This window comes from Mus pahari, chromosome 15 (genome assembly GCF_900095145.1).
Source record: "Mus pahari chromosome 15, PAHARI_EIJ_v1.1, whole genome shotgun sequence".
NCBI lineage: Eukaryota > Metazoa > Chordata > Mammalia > Rodentia > Muridae > Mus > Mus pahari.
In genome coordinates, this window is record NC_034604.1 from 82,031,917 (window position 1) to 82,047,857 (window position 15,941).

Below are 15,941 nucleotides of genomic sequence, written 5' to 3' on the forward strand. Positions count from 1 at the left end.
GATGATTGCCTTCAGTTAGAAAAACAATGACATAATAAATGGGTCCGGAAGTCCAGGAGTCTCTCTGTGTTGGCAAAATCAGGGCTTTGCATATAGGAGGTACAAAAATTCACTTCTCATTATAAGAAGTGAGGATTGATACATGTCCTAACATGCTAATGCAGTAATAAAATAAAAAGAATTATAATGAAAATTGAAAGCACATTTTAACTAAATCAAATCATTTATAGTTTTTATATAATAAAATGGTGTGTATATTTTAATGTGAAATAATAAAATATTTATAATTTTCTGTCATTACATAATATAATATTTTCTTTTCCTTTTTCTTTTTATTAAAAGTAGATATTTTTCTTAGATAATATATGCTGATTATGGCTTCCCTTCACTCTACTCCTTCTAGTTTCTCCTCCTTCACCTCTGGATTCATCTTCTTTTGTATCTCATTAGAAACTAAACAAAAAACATACCATATCAAAATAGGAGAAATAAAAAATCAGAAAGAAAAGAGCTCCCCCAAAAGACACAAGAAAATGATATAGATGCAGATACATTTATTCGCATATTCAGTAATCCCATAAAAAGCTAACTAGAAGTCATAATATAGAATATAATATATAATAATGTCAAATATAATATACAAAGGACCTGTAGTGTAAAAAAGAGAAAACAAATTTTAAAAAATATTTAAGCAAAAGAAAACAAAAATAAAAAGTAAGATAAATTTAAAAACACTTTAAAATAATCCCTTTGCCAGGACATTGTGAGATAAGGAATCTCCAAGATGGCATTGAGTTTATTTTCTGTTGGCTATTTATTGTTGGACATGCAACCTACCCTAAAGAATACTTCAATAATAAGACTGCTTAATTTCCCTACTACCTTTGCAGGAGATGACACTTTTTTCAGTACTACTTCCCCAGAAATTGCTAATACGTTTATAGACCTGACATAAACCTGTAGTAAGAGCTCGTGTGTGTGTGTGTGTGTGTGTGTGTGTGTGTGTGTGTGTGTGTGTGACTTTCATATAACACAGAGTAACTTATGAGGTAGCTAGGTTTGCCACTAGAGTAAAACATTTTCATCAGGTGATCAGTTTCACATTATTCCACAAATTTAGTCAGATTTAGTATCAATTTGGAGCATGAGGTATAAGACTCAACTGAGGCTGGGTCTGTAGCGATCAATAACACAGGGAAGAAATTGGAATCAGAAGAGTTGTATTATTAGTTGCATATAAAGAAGATGGAGTTGAACTGCTTGTATTAGTCCATAAAATCTTATATGCATATGTGATTGGTCATACTATACTGTCTCAACTGAATGTAATTTAGTGCCAAATGATGAATGTATACATATTTAAGATGCTGAAGACTGAATTCCAGGCGTCACACATGCTAGATAAAGGATGAACTACTGAGCTACACACACAGGTCTAATTGTACATTTTGAAAGCTCTATGTTTAAAGAAAATTCTTTCAAATAAACTACTACTCTTTATATATAATTGTGTAAATTGTTCATATCATATTGATAAATCATGTGACTACATTCTTCCTTCTGCATTCAGAAAGTTTCAAATGCTAGAGCTACCAAAGTATATAAGATAGAAGATGCTGATTGTGCATTATGAAATCAAAATTGCCTATTTTCATAAATTCACCTCAGATCTCAAACTTTTTGGAGCACATGGGACTCAGTCACAGGTGTTGCTTGGTAGAATATTAGAACAACCCAGTGCTATCATTTTATAATTGCAAAATATCTTCTGATTCCTCTCCCTTTATGCAGGTTGTTCTCTTCAGTGTGTTTGTTACTTATAGTTTTTGAATATATATATATATATATTCACTGTGGGCCTCATAATTGGCCAGAAAACCTGAAGCATTGCTCAGATGTCATCAGGAAGGAAACCAATGAAGAATGAGTTTTCCATGTGACTCCGAGAATATACCTATTGACAAGAAGCAGATGTGAAATGAAGAAATAAGAGTTTAGGTTATGCTCACAGTCCAAAATTATGAAATCTAAGCAATTTCAGACAAGCTAAAAAGATGTCAGTTAAAGAATAATTTTGAGAGAATTAGTCCTTACATAAATGTCAGACCATAAAACATCTCTTAAAAATGAATTCCTACTCAGAGGAGAGGTTTATTTGCTACTCCAATCAAAAGAGATAAAGGAGTTTAAAATGTGCTTGTGTCACAAAATAATTTAGATATATACAGATATTATTGCACAATCTATGCAATAAATGATGGTATAGTAGAATAGAAACTGCAGGCTACCCACTAAACTAGTGTCCTATTTTATTAACCCCTTCCACCACCATGACGTACTTATTGCAGTAGGGGACATTCTTGGGATGATGTGGCTACAAGTATTCTATATTTTACTCAAATTTCTTTAGTTTTTTCTGAAAGTCCTTTATTTGTTGAGAATCTCTTCCACATACACGAACATAATTTTGTCCATGTTTCTTTGGCACCCTCTGTTTTGTGAGTTTCTCTGAGTCTCCTCATTTTTGCTGTTTCAGATAACTGTTGAGTGTAGTAGTCAGATATTTTATGGAATATTCAGGTTCAGGTTTTCATAATGTTTTCCTACATGGATAGAGATTTTGTTTTGGGAACAGAGACTCCCAGAAATGTCTTGTCATCCTCATCTCATCTTTATATCATCAACATGATTGCTTGCTGTTATGATTAACATGATTGTGAGGTAGCACCTGGAGAGCTTTTCACTATTAAGCCATTGATTTCTTTTTCCTATTCTTCCCTTTGGAAGCCCATAATTACATTCCTTGTAATTAAGTAAGTGGTATGTTGATGTCCTGAGAACCATATGAGCATGTTTTCAGTGTTTTGTGTCTACGTAACAGCTTTCTATAATAATGAAAAATCTCCACGGTGATGAATTGTAGCTGTGAACTTTGGCAAATAGAAATAAAACACATGTTAGTGATAAAATAATCCATTGTGTGTGACTATTGAAGGCAAAGAAAATAACTCTTCCACTGGAAGACTTTGGAGAATTTACACAATTTTTCCATTGCAGTTTGTAAAATATTAGCGATTGGAATTGCATACACTGCCTTTACTTCATTAAATATTTTAGGATAGTTTCTTCAATATTTATAAAAACTCTGGAGTATAATTGTTGGTATGCATAAAATGTTTTGTAATTTATGAGTTTCTTGACTGTTGTTTCATTTAAATAACTGATTTTTGTTGTTGTTTTTTGAGGCAGTCTCACTCTGAAAAACTAACATTTTGACAATATTGGCACTTCATACTATAAACATGGAATATCTCTCCATTTATTTCGATATTTGACTTCTATCATCAAACTTAATAGGTATACTGATTTTACTGATTTTTGATAAATATTTATAAGATTTATACATAAACACTCATTTTAATAAATATTTCTTTTGATAATAAAAATAAGTATTTAAATAACTAGTTTCGATATGAAAGTGAAAGATTATCCTTATCTCTGGGTATAAGGACAAATTTTAGTTTGTTGTAGTTAAGGATTCCTCTGTTTTAATGAAGTAGATGGTTGTTGATTTTTCTAAGATCTAGTAGGTGTCTTTTAAGCTTCCAAAAGAGGAGAGCAACCATTTGTGCTACTCAGCTATGATATTGTGTCACAGTAACTCTAAGGGTGCAGTAATGGCATATCTATGTTGGTGGTAACCATCAGTACTCTAATTGGGTTTATGATCTATCTGCTCAACAAAGAGTAAAGCCTATCTAATCCTGGAAACCTAGCCAATAGCCCAAGGCTAGTAAAGCCATGGATCTGGGAGGAGAATCAACACCAACTACTTCACTAAAACAACAGACTCCCAAACTATAACATGCTAAATGTTTGTTCCTATACTCACCAATAACAGGACTTCTTATTCCTTATCAGGGAAACTTCTTTTTCCAGAAGATGGAGACGTTACAGAAACCAATAACCAATCAAAATGCAAAACTATGGTTCCCCTGAAACATTTATAACACAACTTCTGGACCTAAGCATCAGGGTTTATTTTTGGAAGAGGGGTCAGAAATACTTTAAAAATCCAGAATATCATGGACTTTGCTGTGAATTTGTATCTCCTAAAATGCTTCACTAACATGACTGCCTAAAAATGAGCAAAACAAGTACAACAGCAATAGATATGGCAAAGAGGGCATGGGAAAGCCAAAGAGGCTTCAACCGACACAAAAAAGTACAGGTAACAAAGAAATGCTGAGGGTGGGAGAAATAATTTTCTCAGGGAAAAACATATCAATTCATTACCTGATAACAAATGATCATCCCTGAAAAAATACATACATCTGATATTATTAAGACTGATAAGGTTGAATTTGTATTTTTAGGGATATGCGTGGATAGGAAACTCCAATATATGTATATTTATGCTACAATTTATGCTAAACAATCTATTTATGCTACAACAATTAATGATAAAAGAGGCCTGGAATTTGCAAGAAAACAAGGAAGGGTACATGGAAGGGTTTGGAAGAGTTAAATGGAAAGAATATGTTGTAATTATATTATAATCTCAAAAATAAAGCAATTTAAAATACATTGTATAGATATTCAAATATCAAATAAAATCTTTCAATGGAAAATGGGAAGATAAAATGAGGATCATATGAATTTCATGTACTAGCAACTCATTTTTCATATGCAAAGAAAGAGAGCTCATGAGTGCCACAAAATGTTCAAACTACAGGGGAGACTTGCTTTAGTTAGAAACCTAGTATTTTAAAACCTTACTGGAAAAGACAGAGGGGAGGAGATGATAAAGTAATGGGTAAAAAAATGTATCTTTAACTAAATGAATTAAATTTTGGACTCAATGGATTGGATTTAATAGTTTTATTATGATGTATGTGTCAGGTAAATATCTAGAGATTATTCACCTCAAGTTTGAGACTTGCATTTATTTGCCCATTATTTTAATAACTTAGTGGATACGTAAGATGTCTAAATATTAACACAGTAATAATCATATGACTTTCTTACTGTTATTGTTATTTGTCTGTGGTGCAACAGGAATAGATCTCATTGAGGTAGGATTCAGAACTACTTCCGTGTGAGGAGAATTGCTCCACATAATATTATTGCAGTGACCCTCTGCATTGGTTTGATCCTGCAGGACTAAGGAACATATTGGAGGTAGTTGTCCAATTCTGTTGTATTCATGCCTTTCATATGAGATGATAATGTGAAGCATAATATACTCCTGATTTTAAGTGGTCATATCAAATTCAAAACAAGAGTTTTATTACCTTGAATTACCACTTCTAGATGAGCTTTGCAGCTGAATTTCATTATTCTTCAGTAATCTCTGATAGATATGAGAACTCATGCACACAAAAAAGCCCCTTTGAAGGAAGACAAATATTTTACTTTATATCTCTTCAAAGTAATGAAGATTTTGTAAGATTATTTACATTCTCTTAATATCACTGAGACAGTGTCAAAGCATTGTATAAAATTTATGTTTTACCTACATTTTTATTAGTTCTTGAGCAAAGGAGTGCTTCTTGTGATTGAATCCTTGAAGCAGTTTCAAGTGACAAAACCCCTAATACTTAGGTGCTGATGTAAATTCACCTGTGTCATAAATCCTCTTACTCTGATTTTTCGAAAGACATTTGGTGAGCATGTTTGTCAACTCTTGCTCAATATGCTCATTCACAATTATATTTATAGAACTCAAAACTCTCTATTATAACAACAAAGAAATTAGTATATGCTTTCCAAAGAAACATTATGTGTTTTAGTAATGTTTTAAAGACCTCTAACAATATTTTAATGAGGATAATGAAATTTTAAAGCAAAAGCTTTAGCTTAAGAGCAGACTGATTGCCTAGAATCTATAAGACCCTGATTTTAGTCACTAGAATTCCAGTCATTTATAAACTAGCATCGTGAGCAAGGCTTTAATAATTATGCACATGGGTTATTGAGTTCAATCAACATAAGTTACAAAGTGGCTATCATACCAGTCATGGTTTCATAGCAAGACTCTTTCTCAAAAACAAACAAACAATCCACAGACATTTTGAAAAAGGGTTCATTGACAAAATAAAGACATTTTTTTCATGTTTTTTAATTTTTTTATTAGATATTTTCTTTATTTACATTTCAAATGTTATCTCCTTTGCTGGTTTACCTCCAAAGGAAAAAACAAAAAAACCCTCTAACCCCTCCCCCTCCCCCTGCTCACCAACCCTCCCACTCCTGCCTTCCTGTCCTGGCATTCCCCTACATTGGAAATTTGAGCCTTCACAGGACCAAGGGTCTCTCCTTCCACCGATGTCTAACAAGGCCATCCTCTGCTACATATGCAGCTGGAGCCCTACATATGCGGCTGGAGCCATGTGTACTCTTTGGTTGGTGAAAGTCATAGAATTCTACTAATAATTTGGTTCTTTGCCACATTTACTAAGGATATAAAGTTAATATTGCAACAGATTCTTCATGGATTTGAATAATTTTATTGTTTAAATGATAAAAAACACACAAACACATTGATTTTTTTTCCAGGGGGCAGAAGAAAATCCAAATCTAATCTTATTTACACAAATAGAAAACATACATGACACAATAGAGGTAATTTCATTAAAAATATAATAGAGAAATTTCATTCCTTTAATAGCAAAGCACAAAAAACACTTAACTTCAGTACTAGGAACTGAGAGAAAATGTCTAGAAATAATGGTATAGCAATATGCTGCAGACAGAAAAAACAAAATCTTACCACCAACAACACAGAAATCTTCCTTCATTCTTTACTTGGATTGTTGGCCCTTAAATACTACCATATAGTTGACCCACATTGATCATAAGGTCAAGGCTTAGAATTGAGAAAAAAATACAGATAACAAATAAGCAGTAGAAATGTAAATAAATTTACCCTATAGCTTACTCAATCCATTTATAAGCAATGACCACAACCAGGTCACTAAAGCATTCAAGTAGCCCCAAACAATTAGTTAGGAACATTTATAGCATGTATTTGGAAATTATGAGAAAGCAGAGGTCCAGACATATGTGTATTATTTGAATGGTTAATGAAAGTTTTAATTAAATTCAATTGGAAATAGAGGAAAAGGAAGATACTATTTGGAAACAAATTTGTATTTTCATGTGCATAGAGAAATGCATATAGCTATTTAATCATTTGCCTGGAAGAACTATGGTAGATAAATTTGGATACTTAATATGTTATTATTTCCCTCAAATTTTCATACATATAAACATAACAACCCAATACTAAAGTACAACTGAAAGTTTTCACAGTTATGCTGCTGCAACTATGTATATCTAGACATAGAATTAAGTTCATAAATGCTTTAGATTATTTCATCATGATCTAGGTTCATAAGATTTTCTAAAAGTTATAGATACAGATTTATAATGACAATGACTGATCACAGCATTATGCAAATTCTTAGGTAGTGTCTCAACTAAGATCTAACACACAACACTTTGTTGTGACCTCCTGTTTTATTTTACATTTATTGATTCTCTGTGAATTTCACATCGTGCACCCAATCTCACTCATCTCACCATTCTTCCATATCTGTCCTATGCCCTTGCAACCTCTTTCCCAAAATAAAGAAAAAAATCCTCACCATGGAAGATGTGAAAGGTCAAAGTGTTTCACACAGTATACTCTTTTGACCAAACAAATATACTTGCAAGTGTTCACTGTAGTGAGTCATTAGTCTGATTCAAGGCCTCTGGGCTCTGCTACACTGTCAATACTGGATGTTCACAGGGACTCCCCTCAGATACTCTGTTGTGTCCACATGGCACGAAGTAGCTTTGGTTCTGTAGGACTGGCCCCTCATGTGGTTCAGAAATTCATACATGGGGGAGGGGAGTTTGGGGGTTGGGCCAACTTAGATCCCTAAATCTGGGCCTGCGTGATTACTGAGTTGATCAGCTGCCAACTCTACTGCATCCAGCTACCTGGGTGAGGTGCTGTGGAAACCACTCTCCCAAGTGCTGCAGCTGCTGACAAGTGGAGAAGCTCTCCAGATTAAGCCTCTGGGACAACTCTCCCATGCTGCCCACCCAGTTGAGGGATGGGGCCAGTTATCCTAGTGCTATAGCTGGCAAGGAACAGGGACAGTTTTGCACAGCCCTTGGACATCAGCATGGCACCAGGTGGCAGCCCAGACCAGGGACATCCAAATGACTTTTAGTGTTAACATGGGTCATGAACATCAATACAGACTCCAGATGCTGCAGGACTGTAGACATCATCATAGGCTATTCACATCAGGCATTTTCTCACTATCATCTTCATATCTCCAGTTCTGCTTCTCCTCATTCTGTTTCTCTTTCTCTCAAATCTCTCCACCACCTATTTGCTCATCTTAGTGACACCAGGGCGTCTAGATATTCTCTGAAATGCATGTGCTTAATGGCAACAAGTTCCTCCTACATTCTTTAGTTGGATTTCAGACTCTTAAATTCTTCCACATAGTTAATCCATACTCATCATGATAAAACTACCTCAGGTAAAGTAATAGAAGGTAAATTCATATGATTATATAAGAGATAATGATGTCAGTCAGCAGAGTCTCAATATTAGCTACAGAGTTAAGTGTCAGAAATGAATGTACTTGGCAGGCTCCAATGGTCATATGTGAGGGATGACCCTGAAGAGTGTCTTGAACATGGAGACAACAGATATGGATAAAATGAGTGTGGTACATGATAGATTATGGGAGTACCCAACAGCCCTGGTTGGATTTGAAGTCTTCCATATAAGTTCTGTGTTTTAGAATAGTAAGCATTGACCAAGTACTTAAAATATTGTAGGAGGCATGATGCAAAATCAATCAATACTTTATATAGAAGAAATTAGATAGGAAGGGAAAATTAGAGCCATTCCCAAGAAAGCTATGACTTCTGGTCTTATGGCTTTTATCTTTATAATCCTTTTAAAATATCAGACTATGTCTACTCTTTATTTTGTTTTTTTTAAACAATAAAAGTCTTACTTGGTTTAGAATTGTTACATTCTTGGAATGATCAGGGAGAAACAATTGATCATATCTTTTAAGAGAAATGTTCATATTCTCTGATTCTCTTAATTAAATAAGGTCAAAGTCATTCCAAACTGGAAGTATAGAGATGAACTAAATATCCTCCAAAGTTGACTCATTAACTTATTTAATGAACAGTTTTATAATTCTAAATCAGTCTTAAATCTCATAAAAATAAATATAGCTTTTAATTAGTCTTATGGACTATTGAAATTTGGTCTTAACTCGGGTCATTGGAAATGGTAAATTATGTACCCAGTATTAAATATATTGTCAGCGATTCCTAAGAAGGGCAAATAGCAAATACAGATATGTCAATTATCACACCTCTGCTATGTATTTGCAAAAAATATCTTTTAAATATAAACTAGTTAGAGCAATAAGACAACTTAAGGAGATTGAGAGTATTGGAAAGGAAGAAGTCAAAGTATCTTTATTTGCATATGATATGATAATATACATAAGTAACTAAAAAGTCTATCAGAGAACCCCTATAGCGGATATACACCTTCAGTAAAGTAACTGGATACAAAATTAACACTCAAAAATTAGTAATCCTCCTATATAAAAATGACAAATTGACTAAGAATAAAATTGGATAACCAACGCCTTTCACAATAGTCTCAAATAATATGAAATGTCTTAGATAACTTTATCAAGCAAGTGAAAGACCTATATAATAAAAACTTCAATTCCTTAAAGCTATTGAAGAAGATATCAGAAGATGAAAAGTTTGCCCATGCTTATGAATTGGTACAATTGACATAGTAAAAAATGATTATCCTACAAAAAAAAAAAACACTCTATAGATTCAATGTGACTACTATCAAAATTTCAACACAATTCTTTACAGACATTAAGAGTTAAACTTTCAACTTTATACTGAAAAACAAAAACAAACAAACAAACAAAAACTCAGGATAGCTAAAATAATCCTGAACAATAAAAGAATTGCTGGAGGTCTCACCATTCCCTATTTCAGTTTATATTATAAGATATATAGTAATAAAAACCACATGTTATTGTCATACAAACAGATACATTCTTCAATGGAACCAAATTGAAGATACAGACATAAATCCACACATGTATGGACACGTTTTTTTAAATTAAAAAGCAAAAGCCACAGATACACAATGGAAAAAAATAGCATCTTCAACAAATGGTTACTGGTCAAATGGTCAAACTTCTGTCTGCATGTAGAATAATCAAATTGATTATCATAGTTATCACACTGCACAAAACTCAAGTCCAAATGGACCGAAGAGTTCAGTATAAACCAGATACAGTAGAGAAGAGAAAATGGTAAACAGCCTTAAACTCATTGGCATAGAAGAGGACTTCCTGAAAAGAACGCCCTATATTGTGGGCACTCAGATCAACAATTAATAAATGGGACATAATGAAACTGAAATGTTTCTGTAGGCAGAAGACATTCTCAGTTAAACAAAGTTCCAGCCTACAGAATGGGAAAGATTTTTTATCAATCCACATCAGTAGAGAACTTATATCCAAAATATATAAGGAATTCAGAAACTATATATTAAAATTCAAATAATCTAATAAAAATTGAGGAACAGATTTAAACAGAGATTTCTCAATAGAGGAATCTCGATTGGCTGAGAAACACTAAGAGATGTTCATTGTTAGCCATCAAAAATGCAAATCCATCTTATATCTGTCAGAATAGCTAAGCTCAATAACACCAATGACTGCTGATGCAGAAGACATGAAATAAGAGTCCACTCATCCATTGCTAATGCCATTATAAACTTGTACAACTACTGTGGAAATCTATATCAAAATCCAGCTAGCTCCCTTGCTCTCTTACCTCTCTCTTGCCTCTTATCCCCTTGTGCCCCCTCTCTTCCCCTTACCTTCCCCCCTCTCTCAACATGGCCATGGCCAGTCTTCTACTTCTCTGCTCTCTCCTTCTCTCTCCCTTTCTCTGCCTCTACTACTCTCTTAAGTCCCCTTCCCATGCCCTAAATGAACTCTATTTTATACTTAAAAAAAAATCCAGCTATATCACTGAATGGCATGTACCCAAGGACACTTTGTTCTAGCACAAGGACACTTGCTCAAACAAGTTTACTACTGCTCTATTCATAATAGCCAGAAATTGTAAACAACCTAGATGCCCCTCATCAGAAGGATGGTTAAAGAAAAGTGTCGTATATTTACATAACCATGTATTACTCAGATGTTAAAAAGTGACATCATGAAATTTGAGAGCAAACTGATGGAACTACAAAAAGCCACCCAGACTGAGACAACCCATAAATACCAGTAAGAAAGATACATATGTTAAATATACACTTACATATTGATATTAGCCATTAAATAAATGATAACAATCTGTAGACCCATAAATCTTAGGTATAAATAAAGAAACTATGAGCAGCACATGAATCTTTCCACAATGAGTAGAATGGATTTTGTGGGTGGGTAGGATGCAAATTGTAGAGTCATGTAAGATGAGGGAAGTTGCAGTGTTGAGAAAGAAAATACAGGGCAAGACAGCTAGAATTGAGGGGCATTTGAAGGATGGTATGGAAACCTATTGTTATAGAAAATCCACTAAATGTATGAAGGCAACCCTAATATGGTCTCCCAATAACAATGGTGACAGAGTCCCAGCTGACCATCTCTTGTCTCTAAACAAATAGTGACACTGGCTTTAATTCAGTTGAGTTGTTGGCTATGAAGGTGGTCATGTAGAAATAACCAAAGAACTCAGGCTGTTGGAAACAATGGGTTGTTCTCCACAAACTGACTATGGGGACCCCATTGTTGAAGTCAACACCCGAACAACTCACTGGACATGAAGTCAATCTGGAGCCTATATGAAGTTCTAACTACTATATTCTAGTCTCTTTCATTTGGGAAGGTATTCTGCAGACTACCAAAAGAGAAAGTACACATTAACACAGCCACAAAACCTTTTCACTACAATATATCCTGCCAATAATACATGCTAGGGCAATGGTGGCACAGAACTTGTGGGAGTAAGCAACCCATGTTTTATTTGATTTAAGGCCTGCTAAAGGAGTAAGAACCCATATCCAACATAGTTTGGGTTACCAAGAACCAGAGATTTCACAGCCCATGTACATAGGGTAAAAGCAAATATTACTGGCTTAAAAACATAACACTAAAATGATTACTAATGATATGTTGCTATACTCATAGATCTGTGCCTTTTACAGCCATCATCAAAAGGCTTTCTCCTGCAGCAGATGGGAACAAATTCAGAGACCCATGGCCAGATATTACACATAGAGACCTTTGAACACACAGCTTTAAATGGAATGTCTCCATCAAACCTCTCTCCTCAGAGTTCAGGGAATCCCACAGAAGAGGAGGCAGAAAGAATGTAAAAGTCAGAGTGCATTGAGAACACCAGGAGATCAAGGCTGCCTGAATCAACTGAGCACAGAGATCAAAGCAGCAAGACCAAACCCAGATACTAATGCACATGCCAGCAAGTTTCTGCTGAAGGGACCCTGATATAGTGGCCTCTTGTGAGGCTATGCCAGTGCCTGGCAAACACAGAAGTGGATGCTCACAGTCAGCTATTGGATGGATCACAGGGCCCCCATTGGGGGAGCTAGAGAAAGTACCCAAGGAGTTGTAGGAGGCTACAACCCTGTAGGTGCAACAACAATATGAACTAACCAGTACCCCCTGAGCTTGTGTCTCTAGCTGCATATGTAGCAGAAGATGGCCTAATCAGCCCCTTGGTCTTGTAAACTTTATATGACCCAGCACAGGGGAAGGCCAGGGCCAAGTAATGGGAGTGGGTGGGTAGGGGAGAAGGGGCTGGGGTGGGGTATAGGAAACATTCGGGATAGCATTTGAAATGTAAATAAAGAAAATAATAATAAATAAATTAAAAAAAAAGAACAGAGCCTACACTGGTTTGTACCAGGTTTTCTATGTATGCATTATAACTTTATGCTTAGTATTTTTGTTGGACTTCTGAGGTCATGAATGATCAGGTCTCTGGTTCTTGTACCTACTCTTGGGAATAGTTTCCTCCTGTTAAATTGCCTTGTCCTGCCTCAATGTATTGATTTGGATTTTTTTTATAGTTTATTTTGTCTTATTTGGTTGTTACCTCCTAGAAGCCTCATCTTTTCCAATAAAGGAAAGAAAAGAAGTGGATCTTAAGGGAAGGAGATGTGCAGAGAGACTGGAAGACATAGAGAGAGGAGAAATTGCTATAAAGATATGTTGTATGAGAAAAGAATATATTTTCAATAAATGAAAAAACAAATATTGTTTTATCAACCTTAAGATCATTATTTTTTCCTAGAAAAGAGTACATTGAGAATTTAATTGATGGTATCACAGGCCAATCACACATATCACTCTTGTAGAGCCACTTGGTAACCTATCATTTTATTTTGCTCAGTTACTTTTTGGCAGCAAATTAGAAAATTATAGATTCCTATCCCTAAATTACAATGTCCCGTTTTTCATATTCAGTATACTTTTGGGTAAATTTGCTTATAATTTGGTGCACATGATGTACCTGTTTAATAAATACAGTTTTTGCTTTATCTTTGAAGGGGACATGCTAACCTTTGCTGCATTTAGAAATCAAATACTTAAAGAAATTACTAGTCCAAACATCAAGTACTATCTCATTGAACCTTTGAAAGAACTTATGTTCAAATAGCCAAGACCTTTAGGTAGTAAAGGAGAATAACAACCATCTCATACAGTGTGATAAAAGAACAACTAGTAACTGGATCTTCAGCACTACAAAACATCAGCTTCCATGATGGATTCTGTTACTGCCACATGCACAGTAGGCCACCATTCCCTTTACAATCAGCTCCAGTCTTCAGTTTCTTAAGTCTTTATGATTATGTTACTTGAACTGCACAAGAGATCTGAACATTTTCACAAGCCCCCCCCCCTTTTTTTGTAACTTTTCTACAGCAATCTAAATCAGAAACTAAGTCCAACTACAACCTTGTTCTGAGTTTCTGATCTCAAAGAAAATGTCACACTCTCTGTTCTTCGGGATCTGAAGTCACCATAAATATGGTTTATTTTATTCTGGCATCTGGCATCTGTAGTCCAAGGTTTTAAAAGTCAAATCACATTAACATGAAGAACATCAAAAGCAAATTCAACCCCCTACTGCATATCTCTGAAATAATCAAGATTTATCCAGTATTTCAAAATTAGTCTGTGGAGGATGGCTCACCAATTCCACTTTAGCTTAGCATATAGTAAGCTCAGCAAGCAGAATTTTGACTCAATTAGATGGTTCCTAAATGTGTAATTATTGCCATTATCTTTGACAAACTTTCACTTCTGCTATAGAAAGATTGTTATTCTTTGTTGATGCCAATATTGCTTTTTTTAGGTAAAGGATAGTTAGTAATCTCTTGAAAGCCATTGGTACCATTCCAAATTGAACATAATGAAATCACCTTTCTTTATTGTCTGCTAAAAACGGTTTCTTATAACTGAAAAAAATATAACTGGTAAATTGGTAATTTTCTTGGAGACTTTAGTATTATCTATGTTTTAAGTGTCATTTCTATGCAGTTTTTGACTGAAGGACAACTTTTTTTGACTTGTCACAGACTACTTAGTAATTTAGAGCCTTAGAAATCATGGATTATTGAATGGCTGAGAGCCATGAGCCTGAAATCAGTGTGAGTTTGAAAATTTGCTGTTGGTTTTACTAACCATTCTTCACAATTCATTTTTATTTAATCAAACACATGACACAAAAATAATTTGACCTTATACTTTTAAAATATTAGGTTTGCAATTAAGAAAAGTATGTGAGGTGCAAAGAAATGAATTAAGGACCCCTGTACCATCTTCAGCGTGATCTCAGTGGAGGGCCCCAATGTCCCCAGCAGTCTCTCCACACTGCAGGCACCTTAGCACACCCGGGACCCTGAGATTACTGGTTAGTGGAATGCAACATCAGTTCCAAAAAGCCCAGAGGGTCTTGTGCTAGCAGCAACAGAGTCAAAGGACAAAGGCAGGCCCTAGCACACCCAGAATCTTGGGATCACTGAGACCAGTCTATGCAGGAGAGCACATGGGTGGCAGAAGCAACAGCGCTTCTTGGATAGGCTCCCTTCAGGCCTTCATCCTCAGCCAGGAGACAGAGCTGAGACCCAGACCCCTGGACACTTTCCCTACCAGAGGAGAGTCTGCCTCCAGGGATGGCTTTGACCCCAGGAATCAGGAGCTGGATCTGAGCTCCAGACTTCTGAGCACCTTCCCTGCAAGAGGAAAGCTTGCCTGCAGAGAGTGATCTGACCACTGGGACACAGGAGAGAGTTGGTCTCCCAGGAGTGCTGACAGAGGCTAAAGAATCACAGGAGGAACAAGCTCCAGTCAGAGACAGCTAGAACATCTAACACCAGAGATTACCAGATGGCGAAAGGCAAATGAAAGAATCTTACTAACAGAAACCAGGATCGCTGGGCATCATCAGAACACAGCACTCCCACCCCAGCAATTCTTGGATACCCCAACACACCTGAAAAGCAAGATTCAGATCTAAAATCATATCTCATGATGCTAGTAGAGGATTTTAAGAAGGAAATTAATAACTCACATAAAGAAATACAGGAGATCACTGCTAAACAGGTAGAAGCCTGTGGGGCATTGGGCTCTGCACAGACAGGCTGGTCTCCAGTTGAGCTGAGGTCTGAACCTGAGTGGTGATAATTCACCTACATGACATGATAGGCATTCCCTCATGCTTCTAGAACTGTGGCTCCTGCCTAAGTTACTGCCCTCTCCAGCCCCCACAAAAGAAGCATGGCTAGAAGTCAGGCTAAATTCCTCCCCAGTTACCTAGCAACAGTGAAGACCATAAAA